This window comes from Gymnoscopelus braueri (genome assembly GCF_963280865.1).
Source record: "Gymnoscopelus braueri genome assembly, chromosome: 5".
Classification (NCBI taxonomy): Eukaryota; Metazoa; Chordata; class Actinopteri; order Myctophiformes; family Myctophidae; genus Gymnoscopelus; species Gymnoscopelus braueri.
The window spans coordinates 38467247-38492775 of record NC_137606.1 but is presented as its reverse complement, the minus strand read 5'-3'; the positions used below and the strand labels follow the sequence as shown (position 1 = coordinate 38492775).

The 25529-nt window shown below is 42.6% G+C and overlaps 1 protein-coding gene across 1 annotated transcript in view; it reads right to left on the bottom strand.

Annotated features, from left to right (window-relative positions):
* LOC308084944 (leucine-rich repeat and fibronectin type III domain-containing protein 1-like protein) overlaps positions 1-19465 on the bottom strand; it is a 135022-nt gene extending 115557 nt beyond the window's left edge. The window contains exon 1 of the mRNA XM_080427936.1: positions 19384-19465. The gene's annotated coding sequence lies outside the window, so the exon portion shown is untranslated. The remainder of the gene's footprint in view (positions 1-19383) is intronic.
* Positions 19466-25529: the final 6064 nt, after the last annotated feature.

Genomic DNA, 25529 nt, shown 5'->3' with positions numbered 1-25529 from the left:
ACACACACACACACACACACACACACACACACACACACACACACACACACACACACACACACACACACACACACACACACACACACACACACACACACACACACACACACACACACACAATTTGGTGGTAATACGTAGAATTATTCTATGACCTTCATATGGTAATGTGGTTTTATGGTTCTGGACGAATGTGGATATTCTGGCTTTCAGAGGCAGCTCAGGGAATTACATGGCTGTCATGGCTCGTCACTTCAGTAGACTGTTTAGGGTCTCCATTTGTATCTCTGGGTAGGAAATCCATAATCTTATTTACCTTTTGAATGATATGTGCCAGTATGCTACAGTATACACATTGGTGGGATAGATAATGGCACATGGTGTGGTTCTGTGGTCGAGGTACGACATATCAGCTGCTACTGTATGAAGGCTGGTGAAAGACCAACAGTATGTTGTGCTTTATGGAGACATACAGGAATATTCCGGACTGGTTGAACAAGATGCCTTCACAGTGGTGTGAGCCGACAGGGATAAATGCGAAGCCGGGAGCTTGCTGACTTTGTTAACTCATTGGTTCTCAAAGTGGGGTCCGGGGACCCCCAGGGGTCCTTGAGGGAGTTCCAGGGGGTCCCCAGCTAAATGATAGATTAGGCACCAAATGGACCCTAATGGGTCTGTAACTCTGAGAGTGTACAAATGGAACCAAATGGACCCGTTAAATTGACATAGATTTTACAATATAAATTGCATATCTTTTGAAATGGGGGTCCACGGGCTAATAAGTGTCAATTTGGGGGTCCTTGACATGAAAAAGTTTGAGAACCACTGTGTTAACTCCAGATGGTGTAACCCCGGGACATAGCACTGTTGGTTGAGGGTTTGAGGCCACACTAATATGCCATGTGAATTTGTACATTAATTTACATTTACATGCCATTGTCGTTGTGGGGATTTGACGCAGAACATGTGCGAAAGCAACGCACATCCAAAAGAGAAAAACTACAGGTGCTGGAAAAATAGAAAAATAAAGTACTGAAAATTAGAGTATGCCAATGATCCATTCTTCAGGCATTCCCCCGCATGAGACCACAGCCTCACAGGTATCAGGAGGCAGCACGTCACCCCCAGGACCATCCAGCAGTGGTCTGAGGAGGTACAGGAGGAACTGAGGTAGTGCTACAGGATAACAGAATGGGACTAGTTATTTGAGAGTGTCCACGGTGAGGTCTTATTGATGAGCTCTTCCATTGCATTGTATGAATACGTCAGGTTCAGAGGTCGTGCACGGATTTTAAACTATCCACCAGAATGTTCGGAAAGTTTACCGGACATCTGGTATAAAAAATCAGCCACATCCATTTGTTTATGCATGAACAAGCAGGTGCTATTAACAATGCAGTCTAACAACATATTGTTGCTGTCGGGCAGAAACCTTGTATCTCCATATTTTTAACTTTTTTCTACAGTACTGAAAATAGCTGATCTACCAACAACTCTATCTACACATTTATTTTAATAAAAAAGGAACAGTTTTCCACCCAACAGCGACAGTATGTTACAGCATTATATTTAGGATTAAAAACTAGAACATGATTTAATTAATGAATATAAAGCTTTAGTATGGCCTAACAGCTTTGTCTTAAAATCATGTATTTGGTGTGTGTGGCATGTGTGCACAAGCATGATTGCATCATTTGTTTATTAGAACCCATTTTCTCCGGAATAACAAGCAATGAAAGGGTAAAAAATAGGCCACTTTCGAGTAATCCTGCATTATGTTGATTGGCTCGACTGGCCAGCAATAAATCAAAAATATAGGCAGCTTTGGTACAGTTGATTAAGGGAGCACTTCCCCCACTTTAAACCTTATCTTCATATAATTGGTCCTCATTATACAATGGCACAATTTCCAACTCACTCTGCGCCTCATTTGTGGATTATGGACAGTTCAGAAACCTGCCTACCAATGATCGATGGGGATTCCAAGCTAATAGAAACTATACAGCCTTTCTCTTCTTGGAAATAGAAGCCATTGTTCTTGTATTATTATTATTATTACAAAAGATATATAGTTTGAAAGTTTCAGAGCCCTCCTCTGAGACACAGAGCGAGTAGACAGAAATGGTACCATCTTACAATGAGCATTAGTGAGGATCAATGATATGAAGAGAGGTTGGAAATGGGTGAAGTGGTCCTTGAAGCTTTTGTGGAGATCTTGTACAGTCTCCTCATAGAGCTCCACAATTGGGTGGTAACTGTTTTATGGGACAGGACTGTGTCTTCCATAATCCATCTTTGTGATTAGCGTCGTGGTTTCACCTGCACGTAACGCAACCTCGCAGTGATGCTTGTAATGCACAGCTCTCTGTAGGCATTTCTGTTGTGTGCTTCATTGTTGATTTGAGGGAGGACAAGTTGGTGTTAGTTACACAGCTTGCATTTGACCTGGTTTTCATAACTACACAAACAATGTTGATACATGCCCCTCCCACTGGAAAGTGTGTCTGTGAGAGAGTCTGAGTGTGCATGTGCGTGCGTGTGTGTGTGTGTGTGTGTGTGTGTGCGTGCTTGCGTGTGTGCGTGCATGCGTTTGTGTGTGTGTGTGTGTGTGTGTGTGTGTGTGTGTGTGTGTGTGTGTGTGTGTGTGTGTGTGTGTGTGTGTGTGTGTGTGTGTGTGTGTGTGTGTGTGTGTGTGAAAGAGAGAGAGAGAGAGAGAGAGAGAGAGAGAGAGAGAGAGAGAGAGAGAGAGAGAGAGAGACACACACACACAGAGAGAGACAGAGAGACACAGAGAGAGAGAGAGAAGAGGAGAGAGAGAGAGAGAGGAGAGAGAGAGAGAGAGAGAGAGACACAGAGAGAGAGACACAGAGAGAGAGAGAGAGAGAGAGAGAGAGAGAGAGAGAGAGAGAGAGAGAGAGAGAGAGAGAGAGAGAGAGAGAGAGAGAGAGAGTGTTATGGATTCAAATTAATCAATAAGATATTGAAATCGATTCTAAAATGAATAGGCAACAAATGAAGGGAGGCTAAAATTGGTGTTATGTGCTCTGCTCTTCTGGTTTTAGTTTACAGCCTGGCTGCTTTTGAACTAATTGGAAACAGGCTATAACTGTTTTAAACCAGAGTATAGTTGAAGTCATCTATAAAGGAGGAGATAAATGCATGGAAGACATTTTCTAGATCAGCAGGAGTTACAAAAAAAACTCCCCAATGTAGTCGTTATGCCCATTTATTCTCCCCTCACACATTTCTGTGTTGTCACTGCTGTTGCATTCTACTGACTCACCTGCCAGTGAGGAGGCTCCACCGGGAGATTCTTCGTCCTACTCCTCCCGCCCAACACTCCCTGCTGACAGGTGCCGCCCCAGCCCATAGGAGTATGGACAGTGATAAATATCACCCTCCCCGCCTGCAATGGATTCGAACCTCCAGACTGGTGGTGGGCAGGTACAGTACTTTACCACTGTGCCACCCGAGTGCCCGGACATGTTTCTTAGTTGGTAAAAACAGATCTACTTATTTACCAAAAATCACTCCTAAATGTATGGCTATAGGCTTTACATTAGCAGCTAAATCACCAAGATTATGTTGAATTATTCAATGATCACTACAGGCCCGTTGCTCTGCTTCATGTCATGAACATCTTTGAGAGACTGTGACTGCATATACAATCTTTATTCATAAGAAATAAATCCTGGATTACAGCTGAGAGGCAAATGTATACAATTTCCGTTGTATGTGTTACAAATAGCAAACAGGGGCAACATAGAGGCATGCATAATCGATCCACTTGGCAAATCGCAAGACAACCTCTGTGTCCTTGACCTCATTGACCTCCGTGACCTTTGAATGCAAAATTGCACCTCATGTCATACTATTGAGCAAGAGCTCGAGACTTCGAGGTCTCTTATGGAAGTTTCAAGGCCTTGTGTTGTTATCTGATGGTGTACTGCATCATTTGCGGACAGAGTGACATACTCACAGAAAGTAGTTCCGCAATTGCTTCACGGCTCAACTAATAAAGTTCACATGCCATTTCCCAAAATGCAGAGTGAAGGATTGGGTTCATGTAAAGAACTGACTGGACAGAATCATGGAGGCAGCTGCCACTCCCTGATACTGTGGAGTCAGCTTCAGTACATGTAGATAGAAGAGGCTAAAAGGGATAGGAAATTGAGGGAAGTTCCCTTGTCCATGAAATGTCAAAAGGACCTGTGATGAATATTTTAACATTCCATCTGCATTCCCTTTTTGCTCGGAGGGAGTAAATTGGGAATAGCTCTTACTGTAGCCACCCACTTGTGTGTGCACACATGCTCTCTCTCTCGCACATGCTCTCTCTCTCTCTCTCTCACACACACACACACACACACACACACACACACACACACACACACACACACACACACACACACACACACACACACACACACACACACACACACACACACACACACACACACACACTTATGTAAAGATGACATTAATTAGTATGTGGATATATGCAAGTATGAAGACATATTTGATGGAACTTGACTTGTCAGATTCAAGTACAAATTGTGATGAAGATTGGGGTAGATTGGTGAAGAGAGAGAGAGAGAGAGAGAGAGAGAACCATGCACACACCATCATGCATTATTGTGTGTGTGTGTGTGTGTGTGTGTGTGTGTGTGTGTGTGTGTGTGTGTGTGTGTGTGTGTGTGTGTGTGTGTGTGTGTGTGTGTGTGTGTGTGTGTGTGTGTGTGTGTGTGTGTGTGTGTGCGTGCGTGCGTGCGTGCCTGGGTGCATGCCTGGGTGACAGATTCTGGGCTGGAGAACAGTCTATTCTGTTTGTGAGGGTAGTGTGTGAGGATAGTGTGATGTTATTTGACTCTCTGTGATGTACCTGTGATGTCTGCGTAATCATGACAATTGGGACACTCCTCTTTTATGTTTGAGATTCTCATTTTGTCACAAAAGTTCCTTTATCTTCTCCTGATGCTCCTGCTCCCCTTTTGCAGGAACTGACATACACGAAAAATATGCCATATTTAATTTAAACATGGTTTTGAAATATTTGCTGTCAGAAAGCAGATGAAAGCTTTGAACTCTAAAGAATCATGTGGTAAGAGCAGAAATCGTCGGTAGTTGCTATCTAGAACAGACAGAGTTTGTCCCGATATCTGCTTTGATCTCCACTCACGTGACTGAACGTGCATTTATTGAGTAAAATGGGCCACACTAAATAAGAAATGGCGCTCTTTCTTCCAGCTGACTGAATCGTGAACTCCTTATGAATGAAAATAGTGCATTTTAAAAGCGTGCCAGTTATCCGATCTTTCAGAGAATCAAAGCGATCAAAGCAGTCCAATGGATGTCCTCATTTTGCCCCCCCCCCCCCCCCCCCCCTATCAAGATGAGAGCAATAGATGATCAGGATCGATCTATTGATTCAATGGGCAACGATGCAAAGCTAAAATATGAATTCAGATCGTAACACAGATGTATTGAAATAAAAAAGTGTTTGGAGTTAACTCTTGAGGGCAGCAATCACACAGTTTGCAGGATTATGTATCTGCCACCAGAAGTTTGGTTAGGGAAAACAATAAGTTCCTTTCCAAAGAAAAACACAAGCAGCAAGGATGATGGCCATCAGATGATCTTCAATGCAACACAATCATTTAGTGAAGTTACATGTTTTTTCCTGCTTGGATTTCATGTTTAAAATACTAGATTTCCGTCATTGTCTTTTCTTGTTTTATATTTTATAGTTGTTTATACTCTGATGTGATTAACATGTTACAAAAAATTCCAAACAAACACAAACAAACATCACGTTGTGACACATTGTGAGCTTTCTTTGCGGAATGTGCGTCCAAGAATAGGTACGCAAGGGTTCATGTGGAGAGGTGAGTCTGTGCTTGTACTGGCTGATGATCCAGCATCTCCTCTACTGACAAACGTAAGCATACTGTAGTGCCTGTAAATAATAGATAACAAAGTCACAGAACACACAGCCCTGGAAGTGACTGGTATATGCAAGCAGATAAACCAAGAGATGTACTGCCCAGCTCAGAACACATCTTTTGGATCTATCAATAAGCAAATTGGCAACAAGATAAATACAGTACCAGGAATTACAAGTCCACAGCTTATATTCTTTCAACACATGTCATTATCTCAGAGTTCTGTGTATGCTGAAGCTAACGGTGACAGGTCCATAATAGGTTTGACCTAATGGTGACATCACACATCCTCCTGGTGACATCACACATCCTCCTGGTGACATCACACATCCTCCTGGTGATACGTTCAGCTCTCCCTCTCCAGGGGAATGTGAAAAGGGCACTGGTGACAAGTTCTGCACAAATAACATTCTATAGGATAAGAAGTCATGCCTTCAAGTGGGCTTAACCATAACAAATCGTATCTAATAATTGCTGCGTTGTATTTGATTGTTTATTACTCCTGACATCCACATTAGATCAGATAGTTGTTAAGAAAAAGCACATAAATGAGAACACTATAATGCAATATTTATAAAGGTGACCTCTCAATCACAAACCCTTCAACCTCTGTAAATGTATGTTTCTCTAAAATGTGCAATTGTTATAAATTTGCAATTGTTATGGATAGGTCAGGGTTAAGAACTATTTCTAGCAAACAAATAGCCGTGTGAAGAAATGCTACCTCTCAAAATGCTACAGTAAACATCCAGAAAACAGAATGCCAGAAAGCTGATGGTGAAAGGAAAAACTCCAATCTCACTAACACATAAAGAGTCTTAACGATAAGTCTTAATGATAAGGTTGGCAAGGAATATCACTTCAAACACTAGCCATGCTTTGTATGGAGAATATAGGTTGCTGCCTTCAGGAAGGAGATACGGTGTTCCAACATACAATAAGGTCAAACTGAAGAGGTCCTTTGTCCATCAGACGACATTGAGGCTTAATCAGGAGTTATAGGCCAGGGGTAGGCTGAGTGGTGGACATTGCTCTTGTCTTTGCATGTCTTTATGTATGTATTTTGTTGTTTTCTTGTGTCATGTCAAATGTGTACTGTTATATGTTGCATACATGGCTGTTGGGTCGCAAGACAAATTTCAGTGCAAACTGACAATAAAGTATTATCGTATTGTATTCACAACTTGGAATTCAGAAGCCCTATATTACCCTTTTCTCTGATATCATTAAAACAATAACAAATACAATGAGTTTGCTTCCATTTGCAGCTAAAAAGAACAATGTCAACACTACAATCATACAAAAGCCTATGCAAAAATATTGAGGACAGTTTAAGACAACTTCAAGCCATCCACTTGCTGGCTTGATGCTCTGCCAGCTAGCTAGAAATGCCATCTCTTTACTGCAAGTAGTTAGCAGTTCTCTTTATCAGGCAAGTTATGAAGGGAGCCGTGACACAAGTCTCCCTCCCCAATTGTTACATTGGCCAAGAACCAAGATCCTGTGCTCTCTCTACACACAAAGTTATGCTCACCTTCATTGTTGTGCTCCAATTATTCACATGCAATGAAAAATTAGTTGGTGGTTGGTTCAACAATTATATTTTATAAATATATTAACACAATCAGCACCACATTATCAGCTTGCCCGGTGTTGCAGAGTTATTGCACTGAGCGCGTCACAGCAATCACTGTTTTGAGGTTTCGGTACCCACCATTGCCTGGGTTATTGCATGGTTGAAATGGGCTCTCTCTCTAACTACCTCTCTACCCCCCTCTTCCCCTCCCCCTCCCCTCCCCCCCCCCTCCCTCTCTCTCTCTCTCTCGCTCTCTCTCTCTCTCTCTCTCTCTCTCTCTCTCTCTCTCTCTCTCTCATCCTCTCACCTCCTCTCCCTCCTCCTCTCTCTCTCTATTTCTCATCCTCCCACCTCCTCTCCCTCTTCCTCTCTCCCTCTCTCTCTGCCTAACACATTCCTGACACTGGGGATCTCTATATGTGTCAGACACAACAGAAACAGTTGCCTAACAATGCCGATTTGCACTGACGTCCAGTATGTCCATATTTTCATGGGGAAGAAGGAGTTGGCTGAGAGAACAGCAGGTGCTGCTGGCAGCCTCGCCCTTGTTGGTACACAGCCATTCGGTGAACCGTGGAAGGTCACTTGCTGTTTTCTGGCCAGTGCTTTAGTTAACAATGAGCCTGAATAAAATGCAGTGTCTGCTAGGAAAGAATCTTATTCTTAAGAATCAAAAATCAAGAATAAAGAAATAATTATGCATAATAAATTATAAATATTGTTGTGTTTGGAATTTTATTCCAGGATTGACATGGTGAGTAGCCTACCTTCCACAGTGAAGTCGCTCAGTGACAGTTCAGCATGGTGTGTAGCTTGTGTTAACCTCGGTACCCATGCGTTGTTGTTTTTTTAAGCTTGTAACTTATACTGCTATACTGTATATCACAGCCTCTATTGCTTTTATAATTGCTTTTTAGTCACGTCAGCGATTAGCAATGTTGCTAACCAAAACCTACATGTACTGTATCAGTGGGTTATCATTATTATACAATGCATTCCAATGTGGAGTTCCAATTTGGACATGTTCTGAGCTTGACATGTTCAATTGGCATCAGTGTCATAAAATAATGCCATAGCAGAACTGGGAGTATGATGCTTCAATGTAATAGCTGAATGAGACATGTTCATTATATATGTTCCCTGATAACGTACTATAAGACCACGCACGCACGCACGCACGCACACACAGCATTACATTACCCCTATGAGCACTGTGAATGGGTGTGTCTTTCTTTATGGACCAAATTCTGTCACATTCCCCTTTTTGGTTTCACAACAAAGCCTACAGTAATCTACAGGGATATCACACACAGATGAATAAACTGAAACAGACATAGCTGTGCTAATCTTGTAAATTATTAAGCAGCAACTGTGGCTCAGCACCTTGCTCCATCATGCTTAAAATGTATGTAAATGTTAGAATTGGCCAATACTTGACACTGGAACAGCCTAGTGAATCTTTGGTCTGAGCTGGGCTAAAGGAAGTACTACAATAAAGCAACCCATTGCTCCCTTCACTTGCAGTTTTTATGCACCACATAATATGTGGTGCAAACTCCCAGAAATATGCAGGTCTGCTACTACAACACTCAGTTCTTTTAAATCAACGCTTAAAGGTGACATCACTTGCATTGCCATTGCATTGATGCTGGCCAGACAGAATTGCTCAGTAGCCCCCCCCTGCCCAACAGGACGTTTTGGTATTGCAGCTGAAAGTGCTGTATAAGCCAGAGACAATTGACTTGGGATGAGTATATCTGAGTGATGATTTAGGCTCAAACCTTTTGAAAAAGGTTTGAGGGACATACACCATATGATATTAAATATCAAATATCTTTTTTAAATTCATGGTGTAGATCCTTTAAGACTTTTCTGTTTGCCGCTGCCTTGCATTTTCTGATAAATGTCTTGTGCTGCACTGTAATTATCTGCCGCAGGCAGGGCAATGCCCTGTGTGTGTGTGTGTGTGTGTGTGTGTGTGTGTGTGTGTGTGTGTGTGTGTGTGTGTGTGTGTGTGTGTGTGTGTGTGTGTGTGTGTGTGTGTGCGTGTGCGCGTGTGTGTGCGCGTGTGTGTGCGCGTGTGTGTCTGTCTGTTGTACCATCCTTCAGATGCCTGGGGAGCATTCTCTCTGAAGACAACACCATCGACAATGAGGTCCAAAACAGGATAAGGCAGGCATCAGCAGCTTTTGGGATACTCCGGCGTCGGGTCTTTCAAAACAAGAACCTCCATCTTCGCACGAAGGTCTGTGTCTACCAAGCCATCTGCATCACTATTCACTACCCTCCTTTACAGCTGCGAAGCCTGGGTAACTTACAGTCGCCACATCAGGGCCCTAGAGCAGTTCCACATACTGTACGCTGCCTTCAGCGCATCCTGGGAATTACCTGGCGTGATGGCCTGCCTCACTCTGAAGTACTCTCAAAGACAAACTGCATCAGTATTGAGGCTACAATTACTCAGCACCAGCTACGATGGCTGGGCCATGTAGTAAGGGCCAAAAGTAAAGCTGAGGACTGCGCTAAAGAAATGCAAAATCAGACCTGAGGCCCTGGAGGATGTTGCTGCTGACCGTAACACCTAGCGTCAGCTGTGCCGGGTTGGGACCCAAATGCTGGAGGAGGAAAGGACAGCCAGGAGACAGGAGAGGAGACTCAGGAGGAACACACCTACAGTTGCCGTTGCTACTACCACCACATACGTACACATGTCCTACCTGCAATAAGACTTGTGGGTCCAGGATAGCTATTCAGCCACCAAGGAACTTACCGTTAGAAGTGGACGTCATCATCGGATTCGATGGACAACGATAAGCAAAGCAAGCGTGTGTGTGCGTGTGTGTGTGTGCGTGTGTGTGTGCGTGTGTGCGCGCGCGCGTGCCTGTCCATCCGCAGCTAATCTCACAAACTACTGGACCGATCAGCGTCATATTTCTTGTGCACGCTTGGTGACCTACCAATGTTTTTTTATGTTAAACTCAAACCATTGTGTTTCTTTCTGTGTTAAAGGATACTGTATACTAAGTTATATAAAATCTTGTGGACAAGCTAGAAAGTATGGCAACCTTTCGTCAAGCTCCACCTCAACTTTGTGTTTTAACTTTTGTTCAAGTGTTATTTCTTTGATTTTCTTTGATGGATCAGCTCGCATCCTTTCTAGGGTTTAATAATAGATCATAAAACACACCTCGCTAATTTGACCAAGCTGCTGCTAATCTTAGACCAGAAAGTTGAGAGTGATTAAAACCTCACCAAATGTACTTGGCATCCAGTATACCTCATCATCAACAACATCAACAACAACATCAACAACATCATCAACAACAACAACAACAACAACAACAACCTTTCCAGCAGCATCTTGCTAGCTCACTCAATCTTTGGCACTGGTGTCTTCGTCAGTCATTGGGTGTATTTACAAACAAACATCATCTAAAGTCCTCTAGAAAGGAATGGTGCTTCAACACACGAACAACTGGGGGAATAGTCTGTTACTATTTCCCATACAAAGTTGTTCCTGATATCAGAAAGCTGTATGATACATTGTATCACGTTACTCCAGAGATCGTGTGTACCACATTTTGAAAGGAATAGCAAAAAGTGGGTTTTGAAGAAAATTCTAAATGGTAGAAAATCAAGTTAGGGCGCGATCCCACCGCACTTTTATTTTACCTCTGGGGCGGAATCTGCCAATGCTTTGTCAATGCAAATGCGTGGATTCTTGGAAAAAATCTGCAAGACCATGAATCCACGCATTTGCATTGACAAAGCATTGGCAGATTCCGCCCCAGAGGTAAAATAAAAGTGCGGTGGGAGCGCGCCCTTAGGAGGAAATTGGCAGGACATGGAATTTTGTGTTAATTTTATGGTACTTTAAAGCTCTTGTTGGTAACAATTATGTTAATCCTTCAGCTACAATATCTATACCTCATGGAAATGCCAGTAGATTCAAGCCTCTTTTGTCTGGTTTGGATGTAAAGCTAAAATGGATATAATTTAGAACATCTCGCAGGCCGTGTGCCACTTGGCTCAAAGCTCTTGAAAGTCCTACCAGCTCACACTGCGTCATTAACGTCTCACAGCTTTGGCAGTGAGTCGATGTATTGAGTATAAATGCCAGAGCTATGAGCCATGAGCCATAGCTTGTCTTAGTATAAACTAGGCTTAAGGAGCAGCACAGCCTCAAGGGCCGCTAAAGGGGCTCTTAGACTGTTTCAATCATGTCGGAATCATCTTAAAAGTGTTAACTTAAAGGACAACGTTTTCAACCCATCTTCATGTAATTGGTCCACACTGCTCACGATAAAATGGTAAAAAAAATATTCAACTTGGTCTGTGTCTCATAGGAGGGCAGTGGACACTTCAGAAACCCGCCTACCAGAAACATCATCGTTAGGCAGGGTTTTAAAATTTATGAAGGGAGCCGTGATTATTATTTTCATTTTTAACGCGAGAACAATGGCTTCTATAGCATGCTAACTTTCCAGGAATAGAAAGCCTGCAGTTTCTATTAGCTTGGATTCCCCATCGATGATGCGACTGGTATAGATTTCTGTCTAACCATCCACAGCCCTGCTCTGAGAAACAGACCGAGAAGACAAAAATGGTACCATATCAAAATGAGCCGGTCGTCCTTTAATAATAGGGCAAAATGCTTTATTGCTATATCAAATGTTTTTAAAATACACCTTATATCCTAATAAACATGTACAGGAAAGACAATGTAATTTGTATGGCAGATTTCATACGCCAATCCTTTTCAAATTCTAATGATTTACATAAGGCATGAAAACGAAAGATGCTGGTGGCCAGGCATTCAGTGGTATAATGGAGCAGTAAAATGATCTGCAAGTGTTCAAATTTCTCTTGTTACTGCATTACCTCAAAGATATTGAAACTAGTAGTTTGAGTCTGATGCTGGAGAGCTCCGTGATTCCACGCCACTCTGTCAGGTCATGTCAGTATCAGTATGGAGGATATGTTATGTATCATTTAAGACTGATTAGCGTGACAATATCCCTAAGGCCCGGGACTATTGCTGAAATATTGTCCATAATAGGTGATTATGCTAATAAAAGCTAATTACGCTAATTCTGAAAATTGCTCAACATATGCAAGTTAGCATCCGGCAGTTTCCACATGCTGGGGACCCATACTCAACATTTCTAACATAAAACTTTGGGGTACTCAACATGTCCGGGTTCACATTCTGGCAAGCGGACTATTTGGCTTACAGCCCATGTTGATTTTTTAGAATGTGGCCAAACCTGTCTACGCCAGTATAAAGCTGAACATTTTATAGTGTGTGTGTGTGTGTGTGTGTGTGTGTGTGTGTGTGTGTGTGTGTGTGTGTGTGTGTGTGTGTGTGTGTGTGTGTGTGTGTGTGTGTGTGTGTGTGTGTGTGTGTGTGTGTGTGCGTGCGTGCGCGCGCAGCGCGCGCGTGCGTGTGTGCATGCGCGCGTGAGCGTGTGTGTGTGTGTGTGTGTGTGAGAGAGATGTCACACTTGATTTATATGCATATTTAAAACCACAAATCTTTTGGTCTGCTTGCTATTGAAGTTTTTGATGTCCTGGCATGACTTGGCCTGACCGAGGCCTGTAGTACAAAGGTATAGATTCTCATCAGACAGATTGGGTTACTGTGTCAGTTTCTTGAGCTATGAGCTGTTGGCTGCAAGTAATATCAAAGCCATTGAATTTTTCGTGTTTTTGTATACCCATATTATCCTACAACAGAGACTGATTGAAGCACTGAAGCTTGTTGTACTTGTTGTAAGATATGAAAGTAAGCCTATACGGCTTTGAATTGTGATTATATTTATTTTGTATTTTCTCCCAAGCAGGGATTCCGGTATTAGCCGCTATTGATCGATAAAATGTTTAATTGGCTGTTAATTATAAACATCACCGGCCACCGTGTCCGGTTGGGAAAATGCTGTTATTAGGCTATTGTATTTTATCATTTAAGCCTATTACTAATATTATTATTTAGATACAGTAGTACAACCATTAAAACCTATCATAATCATTTAAAGTTTTTATCATGATCTGACAATGTCAGTGTGGCTTCATACAGCCTGCTACTGCTGCTGGAGGTGTCCGCTGCAGTTATAGACAAGTAAGACGTGCGAACGCTGGAAGCGAACGCAGCTCGAAAATATTGTGTATTTACGGACTTGTAATCCGTGTTATTTCACCGTGATGGGGAGAGAACATTGACATTGTGTGTGTGTGTGTGTGTGTGTGTGTGTGTGTGTGTGTGTGTGTGTGTGTGTGTGTGTGTGTGTGTGTGTATGTGTGTGCAGAGCATTGTCTAAATTCCTGCACTCTGGCGCACTCTGCCGGCTGCAAATAGGCAGTGCACGCACGTGAGTCACATGGGGGGAGCGAGGCAATGAGAGCGTGAACACCGAGACACACAAGGACAGAGAGACACACAACCCAAGCACAGTGACATAGTAAGCTCCACTTGGTCCGCGTTCGCAATCAACCTATTTGTCGTAAGATGGTGTCACACGTTCAAAATATCAGAGCTACACGCTCACAGCACGTCGCAACGTGCCGAGTTGTGAGCTTGTATGTCTGCTATTTTCGATACACAACGACACATAAGGCGAAGCACAAATCAAGCTTTACACAGCTGCGTGTCCTCCTAATCAGCGATGAGTAGTAGCCTACGGGTCTGGTACGCTCGGGTGTTATGATAAACAGAACTGGGGTTCTGAGGTGATAGAATCTGAACCCATCCGGGCCCAATTGATGATAACAAAACACAGGGACCCGAACTCGTATGGGTCGTGGATATTATACAAGCAACTAAGCAAGCACAGTGGTGAAAGTTGGTGACACATTGATTGCAGGCAAGTAATCAACCTTCCTTGCGCCATCTAGCCCCATTACGAACCTCTCACTCCGCTATACAGCTTGGAGCGTTCGTTATAGTGAGAGGTTCGTAATGGGGCTATGCGCCATCATGACATATAATAACTATACAAAACAAAACAAAAGCTGTAGGTTTTGCATATTAAGGTTGAATGAGATGTAAAGCCCAAAACATAGGCCTACATTAATTTGTTTATAGGCTGCTGTGCGACGGAGTCGCGCAGCAGTTCACTCATGCACGCACACTTTATTCTTTTCTTTTTTGGCAAGCGACACCTGCATGAGTAGATAGATATTATTTAGAAACATTACATCATGTGATAAAGTGGAAAGAAGAGCAGCGCTAACGTAACGAGGTGTAATGATCAGTTGGGTGCACGTATCGATAAAATATAATCCTGTCGGCCATGGTGGCTGGTCCAAAAAATGCCTAGCGGAAACCCTGCCCCCAAGTGTGTTTTACAGTCAGCTGAAATAATAATGCAAATATTGTCATCCATGCTATAAAGCGCTGACCTCTCACCTGATGAAGACTCTGGAGAGGCTGATTCTCCACTTTATCAGACCCCAGGTGCAACATGCCCAGGATCCCCTGCAATTTGCATATCGGGAGAGGGTGGGGGTGGAGGACGCCATTCTATACCTACTTCATCGGGCCTCCACATTCCTGGACAGGGAAAGTGGTGCGGTGAGGATACTATTTTTCGATTTCTCAAGCGCCTTTAATACCATACAGCCCCCCCTATTACGTGATAAACTGACCAGCATGCATGTTGACCCACAACTTGTGTCCTGGATCATGGACTACCTCACCGACAGACCACAATATGTCAGGTTGAGGGACTGTACATCCGACACTATCATCTGCAGCACAGGAGTCCCACAGGGGACTGTGCTGGCCCCCCTTCTCTTCACCCTGTACACAGCAGAGTTCAGACACTGCTCGGAGATGTGCCACCTGCAGAAGTTCTCCGACGACACAGCCATCGTCGGGTGTATTAAGGGGGGGGAGGAGGGGGAGTACAGGAAAGTGATAGAGGATTTTGTGGGCTGGAGCCAGCTGAACAAGCTACAGCTAAACATCGCCAAGACCAAGGAGATCGTTATCGACTTCAGGAGAACCCGCCCCACCCCACAACCAGTTTCCATCGGGGGGGTGGAGGTTGAGGTGGTCGAGTCCTATAAGTTCCTGGGAGTAGAGCTTGATCATAAACTGGACTGGTCAGCAAACACGAACAGTCTCTATAAGAAGGGTCAGAGCAGGCTGTATTTCCTGAGGAGACTGGCCTCTTTTAACATCTGCAGGAAGCTCCTGCAGATGTTTTACCAGTCAGTGGTTTCCAGTGTTGTCTTCTATGCTGTGGTGTGTTGGGGAGGTAATGCCAGACAGAGAGATACAGTCAGACTGGACAGACTGATTAGGCGGGCCGGCAAGGTCATAGGGACTGGGACTGAGCTAGAGTCAGTGGTGGCTATGGCAGAGAGGAGGACCCTGGCCAAGGCAGTGTCCATTCTTGATGATGCCAGCCACCCACTGCACACAGCACTTTATGCACAGAAGAGCAATTTTAGCAATAGGCTCCGATCACTGCAGTGTAGCACGGACAGATTCAGGAACTCTTTTATCCCAAGGGCCATTAGGCTGCATAATGATGCACTGGGGGAGAGAGGAGGGAGGGGGAGGGGGTTGACCAGCTGATCTATATATATTTATTTGTTTTTAGCTGTGCTCTTTTAAATGCTTTTACCTAGGTCTTTTAACTGCTTATAACTGATAGTTTTTTATTAATGCATTAATTCATTCCCATTGGTGTAATGTTTTTTTAAAATGTTTACCATGCTTCTTTTTTATTGGCCTCTGTATGAATGTATTGCACTGGAGCCGTTGAGCAAAACAAATTTCCTTCGGGATCAATAAAGTATATATCTATCTATCTATCTATCTATCTAAAGAATACATCTAAGCAACACATTAATTTATGGAATTCACACATATAATTAAAGTCAGATCTCACACTCGAGTCACACAAGCCCTGCAGGGAGGGGAGTTAAGAGTTAACTTTGTGCATGCGATGGCGTTACGTTACTCTGTCAGTTGCTCTGTCAGTTGCTCTGTCAAAAGTGACAGTTTTATACCTTTTAAACGTAAAAGTACAGAATCTGCTACCTCATTAGTTTTAAATGATATTGTCTCAGCCTTGGCTATTTTGTGCTGCACTTTTCATTGATGTATCAATTATATATATATATATATATATATATATATATATATATATATATATATATATATATATATATATATATATATATATATATATATATATATATATAACAATGTTGTAAACGCACTACAGACCTGTAATGCCCATTCATATGCAGATGACACATCTTATATTGTTTTTTAGACTCAGTACAGCAATCTGTTCATATGTTGCAACTTGCCTTTGATGTTTTCCAGAATTCATTGCTGGCTCTAAAATTGGTTTGACAAGACCAAATGTATGCTTTTTACTAAGGGAAGAGTGAAAATGATCCTCAGCTATGCATCTCAAATGGCACTTCCATTGAACGAGTGCCTCATTATAAATATCTTGGGATTTGGTTGGATGAAAAACTTAAAAACACAATGAGATTTTCACAAAGACATCGTGAATGAAGCTTGGCTTTTTTTTTTATCGTAATAGATCCTTCTTTCTATGGCCTACTAAAAAGAGGCTAATTGAGGGACTGTTCTGCTCTGCTTTGGACTATGGGGACATTATATACAGAAATGCATCAGCTACCACACTTAAAACCATGGACTTTATCAGTCTGCCCTCAGATTCATAACAGGCAACAACTATAACACCCATCACTGCATACTCATACTGTATAATAAGGTAAGTTGGCCCTCCCTTGCGACTAGGAGAGATCAGCAGTGTTTTTCATTTATTTATAAAGTTTTAATTGGACGTTTGCCCTCTTATTTAAATGATCTTTTGGAGTTGAAAACTGGTGCCTATCATAAGCTCTCTCAGGACTGTTTGATGCTTCAGATTCCGCGTGTCTCCACTGAGTTTGGAAAGTCTGCTTTCAAGTGTTATGCCCCGCATACTTGGACTAGTCAGATCTCTTGTTCCCCTAGGTCTCTTTCGATCGGATATATAAACTTTGGTCAATTTAAATTGTACCTGTCTTAATTGATGTTAATAAATCATATGATGGAATTTTCTTTTAATCATGTCATTTTATTTATTCTTTACTTTTCTTTTCATATTGTTCGAGTTGCAATCTCGACACCGCTGGAAAAGAGGGTCTCAGCTCTCAGCGTGTTTCCCGAGAATGAAATAAAGGTTGAATTGAAATGAAATGAAAAGATATACTCGTGCCCTAATGATGTAGTGATATTATAAGCCTATTAATTTACACATTCAAAAGGTGGCACATTTCATAACAGCTGTCCTTCTGTTTGGCAGCTGCAACTGTGTTGCTTTTTAGCCTGGATTATGTTTGGATTTTTTGCGTAAAATTATAGTTTGCACTTTGTTAGTGAAATATGCCACTTTGCTGCCAGGAGATTTGTCCGTGTTTGTGATTAGTCATATGCTGCAAACACTGCCCCTCTGGACACATGACTAGATTGAGATGCCCTGGGCTGAGGTGCTAACCGAGCCTCTGCTTAGCGCAATTGCAGATAACAAAATATATCCTTGGTATACTTGCTTCGTAGTACCGGCCTCTGCCCTCAAGCCATGACACATAAGATTAATGGATGTTGGTTCTACAAAAAATGGGTATTGCCTGCCTTTTTTTCTTGTCAGTAGATAAAAGGCACAATATTTAGTGTGTGCAGTTCACTCAAATTGTGGTATCTGGAAACCAAAAGCCACTCATGTTGTTGTTCTCTCATGCTGGAAAAGAAGCAATTTCACATGATTTCAAAATGTCCTGATGATACTTTAGCAAGCTTGTAAAAAATAAGTCATATTTTCAGCGAGCCCCCAGAATATACCCCGGGGTATAAACTAGACTAGCCCAGAATATACCTCAGGGTATAAATTGGACACGCCCAGAACACACCCCAAGGTAAACACTTTAACCCTGGGTATAGTTTGGCCTGGAGTATATTTTGGGCTGTTACAGTGGTCTTCGACCTGGCAAAGAAAATGCGTCTTTTTTGGAAAGGTGGGTTTTGTTTGACTATAACCTATCCTGTTTATTCCTCCAGCCATCTCTGTGGTATTAATAGCAGTAGCTCCGCTCTACTTAGCAGGCTGTTAGCTAACCCGTCTGGCCTCTCTACTCTGTCAGCTCTGCTAATGGCTCTGTAATGGAGGCAGGGCACTGTGCAGCATAGCACTGCTTACAAAATGCACAAATGATGCGGACACACACACACACACACACACACACACACACACACACACACACACACACACACACACACACACACACACACACACACACACACACACACACACACACACACACACACACACACACACACACACACACACACACACACACAATGTCATTTGCATACACTCATATTGGCATGCATGCACACATTCAAAGGTACAAAAGCACATGGTTGCTTGTACAGTCTGCACAAATTCACAGGCGCGCATGAATGTGCGCACACGCATGCACACATGCACTCTCACACGCACTCTCACACGCACGCACGCACGCACGCACGCACGCACGCACGCACGCACGCACGCACGCACGCACGCACGCACGCACGCACGCACGCACGCACGCACGCACGCACGCACGCACGCACGCACGCACGCACGCACGCACGCACGCACGCACGCACGCACGCACGCACGCACGCACACACACACACACACACACACACACACACACACACACACACAGACAATACAGGAATGTAGACTTAGTACTGCAGTAATACTTGATCATAAGCACTGAATGCAAAATTGCATTGCACACATGTGAATCAGTATGAGCCAGGGGGGTTCTAAATGAATCCATGCCTACCTCTATCTGGTGTGCTGTGCTTTATTGAGACTCAACATGAAGACAGTTTGTGGCCACTGGTAGATGAAGTGGTAAGGCTGGGAGCCAGGTGTTTGGTCCACTGACCTGAAGACAGAAACAGCACAGAGAAACAACACATTTTAGGGTATTATTAGCTTTGAGTGCTTTAGATAGCCCAACAGTTCTATGCACTTTCATTAGGCTGGGCAATTAACCAAAAATATATAAAAACTGATATTGTAGGCCAGATAATAAGAAACAGGAGCAAATGACTGGCAGTAGCACTTGTCCTGCCTTGTTTAGCACACATTTAGCCTAATACAGTAGGCATTTAGCCATTACTTCTTTTGCCATGGTTGTTTTCATCAGTGTTCAGAGTCAACGCACTGGATAACCCTGCTTCTGCACCAAGGGCATGCACATTGAACTGGATTTTCGAACGGAAACGCACTGAATATACAACTGACCAGAGAAAACACATCAGCGCTCTCAGTGCATATTTCCAAACGCACACATTGAGTGTGTGTGTGTGTGGGGATTGCTGTATCCTGTTGAACAGCACAGCTGTGCATTGAGTCAAATCCAGCCAAAGTCTAATTAGTTTGACTCAGCCATCAAAAGCCATTAAAATCAGCCATCTTCCACCCCACATTGGCATACAAACTGAGGCATCTTGGGTAGTATATCTGAACAAGTGGTGAAATTGTGAAAAGCCCTGCAACAGTTATTGGCTTTACAGTCTCATTAATGTGAAGCAGCTGGTTCTGACACACTGGAAAGGGAAATAAGTATTTCCAGTGCAAATGAGAATCACTGAACCGATGGAGACATTGCATTTAGAAATGATCAGAAATATTCTAAAGGGCAACATTTAATTACACACCTCGGAGGAAACAATGCAAAGAATACACAAACATAGATTAGGCTGAGCAGGGTCGGCTCATCAACAACAATGTCAACATGTGAACAGCTTCCTGTACAGTAATCATAAACAGATGGGTTGCCGTGTATTAGTTCACCCTCAATTAGCATGATGAAAAATATTGTTATGCCTTTCAAATGAGAGTAAAACAACCCCTTACACCATTTTGATTGTTACACAGAGATTGGTGGCATATACATTTTGGTGACTCCAGAGACCACTGTTTTTACAGTTTCGCCCACTTTGGCAGAATTATTTCATGTAGGCTATTGCTTCATGCCAATGCTGAATATTAATGTTCAGGAAGACTTCAAAAGGCATTAAAAAATATATTTGAGCTTGTAGGCTATAACTTGTCACGTAAGCTAATTATGAAGAAAGAAATAAAACAATAAAAAATAACAAAAGAAGAAGAAGAAAGAAAAGAAAAAAAAAAAAATCAGCCAGTAGTTACCTGCCTTCTACAGTCCTAATTTACTTGCCAATTTATCCTGATTACTACAGTACATCAACTGCACGGAATTCTCTTACGATACGATTGAGTTCCTCTGAGTTGAGGTAATGTAATTGTTAGCCCTGTTGAGGTGTGTATGGTTGGGGATAGGGCTTACACCAGATTATGTACAAAATCACAATAGTGCAAGTAACATTCTAAAACAGTTGGTGACAGCTTCGTGATAGAAACATTTTCTTCTTTTATTCCTTTGGTGGTGCATTACCCCATCGCCCTGAGGAACAACCGCCCTTGGTAGGGGGGACACTAATGCTCCACAATGAGCGCTTGTGACATTTGTCAATTATTCACTAGGCCTATACTGTAAGTACCTATTCAATCTTTTTTATATCTGCACTTTCACCTGGGGGTGAAGTATAATGTGATTGTTATACTGCCAGTTCAATGTCACACTTTCCAATAAAAACATCTGAAGAGAGAATGAGCGATGCGTCCGCCATATTGATCAAGGCAATACAGACCTCCTACCTAGTGCATGTGTGTCTACTGAAGCAGGAGGTCAATTTTCAAGTGGTTTTGCTTGCTACAAAAGTCAAATATGTAGTTGTTATGATACAGGATACTTTGTAAAAAGAAAGTGGGTTTTCATGGCAAAATTCTTTATCTTATTTAGATAGCTAACAGTAATGTTATAAACAGAAAATAATGTTCTATTCTCCATATACTTATATGTGACTCAGTACGATCCATAACGACATTGACATCCATCCAGTGGCCAATGTGGTCAGTGGATCGGTCATGCCTATGGTCAGGACACATGCAACTACAGGCTTCAAACGCTTCCCATTGTCAGTGATGTCACTGTCCTCTCCTTGGAATCTATATTCAAGACTTCAACCAGACACAAACTCCCTGACACTCCGCCGTATGCTGATCTATACCAGTGGTTATCAACCTTTTCAGGCCGCGACCTCCCCAAAAAATCGTATTTGAACTGGGGACCCCCCACCCTGACAAGCACCTGGAATTGCAAGAGTTGAGGCATTACATTTTATTTGACTTGGTTCCATTGTGAAAAAAGCAGATCTACATGCTCACAATCCCTCACAGCGCAAGGCGTTGTGAGCATGTAGATCTGGTAAATTCACAATTTCTGCCTCTAATATTTGACAATTTGGCCAATGTTTAATTTTTCATTTTAGAGGTATTAAAAGTCATTAAATTGTCACTTTAGAAATGTGCAGATACCTTGTATACATACACTTAAACTGTATGTTGGTTTGTTTACTGTTGAGTGAGACAAACAATGTTCCACAGTAAGCTAATAATCTGGGGACCCCCCAGAATCTTTTGAGGACACCCCTGGGGGTTAAGAAGCCCTGATCTATACTACGCAATTAATTACAATCAATGTACCTCACTCTCTCAGCATAGTCAGTAGACCAAATAAAAATCAATATGCTTTAATTGAAATGGAAATGAGACAACTGGCGTGAAGTTTTGTCTATGGCCTGTTTAAAAGTTAGCATGTTCAACATGTCCTGAAACTATTTTAAGCAGCTGTATCATCAGAGTGCTGATTAGTGCTGTAATTGTTTTAACTACTCGTGTGTGACAATATTCACTTCCGTACGCCAAAGCAAAAACATAGTAATGTATGCATAGGCACACGACACACACAAACACACGTGCGCACACACATGCACGCACGCACGCAAACGCACAAGCATGCACCCACGCACGTACATAGTTATTGGACAGATGTGCCTTCATTTGTCTCTCCCTCTCTAGTTGTGTATTTCACAGAGAGATATATACAGACACTTGCACATCCCTGACAGGAAGCAGACATGTTGGCAGTGAGTTTTCCAGCCAGCTGAGCTAACAAGGTGCAGGTTATTAGAAAATCATCATTCACATCAGACGGAGGCCTGGAGGCGCCTCATAACTAAGACATGAAACAGCAGTGTGACACAACGGTGGGACAGCTAATCATTACATGCAGACTCAGTGTGGCATTCCCCACACGCTTGAATATACCCAGATTGCCAAAGGCTACTATTGGTATCAATACCACACACGTCCCTATTCTCACACACAGCATCTCAATGCAAAGGGGTCAAACGCCTACACTCCTACACAGTGTTTTTATACCTCTATCTATCTATCTATCTATCTATCTATCTATCTATCTATCTATCTATCTATCTATCTATCTATCTATCTATCTATCTATCTATCTATCTATCTATCTATCTATATCTATCTAGATGTTTTACTTTTGTAAAATACTCACATGGTTTTATCTTTTATACTGGGTGGACAAAGCATGGACAGACATGCAAGAAATGCACAGGACAGAGGAGGAAGATAAAAAAAAGGGAGGAGACATACTGTCAGAAATAATGGCTCTCACAATTTTCAATTGCTTCCGCCTAACAGTCTGTACTTTGGAAGCTCTGAAAATTAGTAGAAAATAAAGCCCAGCCCACCCCCCCTTCCGTTTCGCCTGTGCAGTCGCATAAATAACTCCTACTGGATCCCAAATTAAAAACTATTTAGTTTAGCTGCTTAACAGAGATGGAAATACAAAAGAATATATACTTTAAGACAGTAGTTCACCCCAAAAATGGCTTATGTTCTATCAATTACACACCCAATGAAGCCTTGAATTCATGGATATTTTTTCTGTTTTTGTCACATTCCTGAGCCAATAACTTGATGACAGGCGGAGTCTCCAGCAGGAGACTCAATGGAGACTCTTTGAGTCTCCTACCGGAGACTCTGCCGATCATCAGATTATTAAAATACATTTTCCTTAACACGTGCTGTGATTGGTCAAATACAGTTTCGGTCTGGAGAGCAGATAACGTTAAGCTTCCTGTTCCCAGCATTCAAAGATTGTGGAAGAGAGTCTTTCATGTCCCCTCCTGCTCCCTCAGGTCTGGTGACGCAAACCTCATTGAGGTCCCCAGAACCTTAACTCTTTGACTGCGGACGACGCGATAACGCGTCAAGTGCTACTTTGTCCAGTTGGCCGTCGACGCGTTCGACGCGCGTTCATTGTTTAATCTCTGATTGCGCTATGCTGCTTAATATTCAATGTTATTCTCGAGTTCCACTTACTTCACGGACATCTGCATCCGGTTTCATGGCCTGGATTCCGTTTCCGGTTTTTGATTTTTTCCCCCAGTCATTTTCGTCCAAAATAGGTAAATAAACGGGTTTTCACACGGTATAACGGACAAACGGACAGGTTCTCTTCTATAATCTATGGTCTGGGTGACGATCAGTCATCGCCGTCGTGTATCACATCGTAATTTTCGCCGATCAAAACAATCTGGGACGACGTCACATCCGTTTTCATGTTTTTCCTTGTCTAATCTATCAAGAAGGGTGAGAGAGACCCAACGACATGATCAAGCTGTCATGTGCTGCTCTCTAGTGGCGGATTTGTGCTTTTGGTCTTTAAATTATGTGTCCTTAAATTATTTTCATGAGAAAAATTCAAAATATAAAAATAAAAAAACACGAAAATTGCTGGCACTGGGGGAGTACTTTATGAAAATACTCTGGCAGTCAAAGAGTTAAGTAGGCCTACCGTACCTGGGGCGACTGAGCTTTTGCTTTTGCTGCCCAAACCCTGTGGAATGCACTCCCCAATACTCTCAGAGACGCCCCCACCCTCCAAACCTTCAAAACCACCCTCAAAACCCACCTCTTTAATATGTCTTTCCCCAGCTAACTCCATCCAACCCCCCCGCCCCCCCTTCTCTTCATTCCACTGTTTTTATTGATTTTATTCCTTAGGCTTTTCTTTGTTTGTTTGTGTGTGTGTGTTTTTTTTACCCTAATACAGTTGTTTTTCTTTGTTGTTTTCTCATGCCCCCCATGTAAAGTGTCTTTGGGCACTAAGAAAAGTGCTATATAAATTTGAGATATTATTATTATAGTCTGGCCTTCAGAAACTGAAGAACTTGAAAAGAAACAAAGTCGGAACATTTACACAGACTACGTGGTCCATTAGCCGTTTTCAGATTTGGTGTGCCGAGAAAGATTTTAAAACAATCACTGACATCCATATACATTTTAATTAACCACCTAATCTTTAGCCGTGATTCCCACTGCGTCTGCGAGTTGCTGCATCTGTGTTGCCTGGCAACAATCCTAATAAATGTTGTTGAATAACAATATTGCTTGGCACCAAGATATTTTATTGTCAATTCATGAAACCTTGCCATGTATACTGTATGTAGTATGTAGTTTTTTATAAAAGCAATAAGCCACACAAGGCCGTGGTTTACAGGGATTTTAGAACAGCTAATGGGTTTTTAACAATACCTCTAGCTGTTCTAAAATCATGGTAAACCATGGCTGTCTTGGGGCTTATTCCTAGTGATATTCCTGCGAAGGCCTCACTCTGATAATCATTAAGGAAGGAAGGCAGCTAACTTCACAGGACTGGATTACAATGCATTCACACATACAGTATGAAGGAGATCAGTTGGATGGCCATCAGACCTCTGGAGCTTGTTCAGAAAGCTGCGGCTCGTCTGGTGTTCAACCGCCCCAAGTTCTCCCACACAACTATCCTTCTCCGTTCTCTACACTGGCTCCCCGTAGCGGCTCGCATCCAGTTTAAAACCCTGGTGCTAGCCTATAGGGCAGTGAAAGGAACAGCTCCTTCTTACCTCCGGGCTATGGTCGATGCTTACACCCCTGCCCGACCACTTCGGACTGCCACCTCGGGCGACTGATTGCCTCGTCACT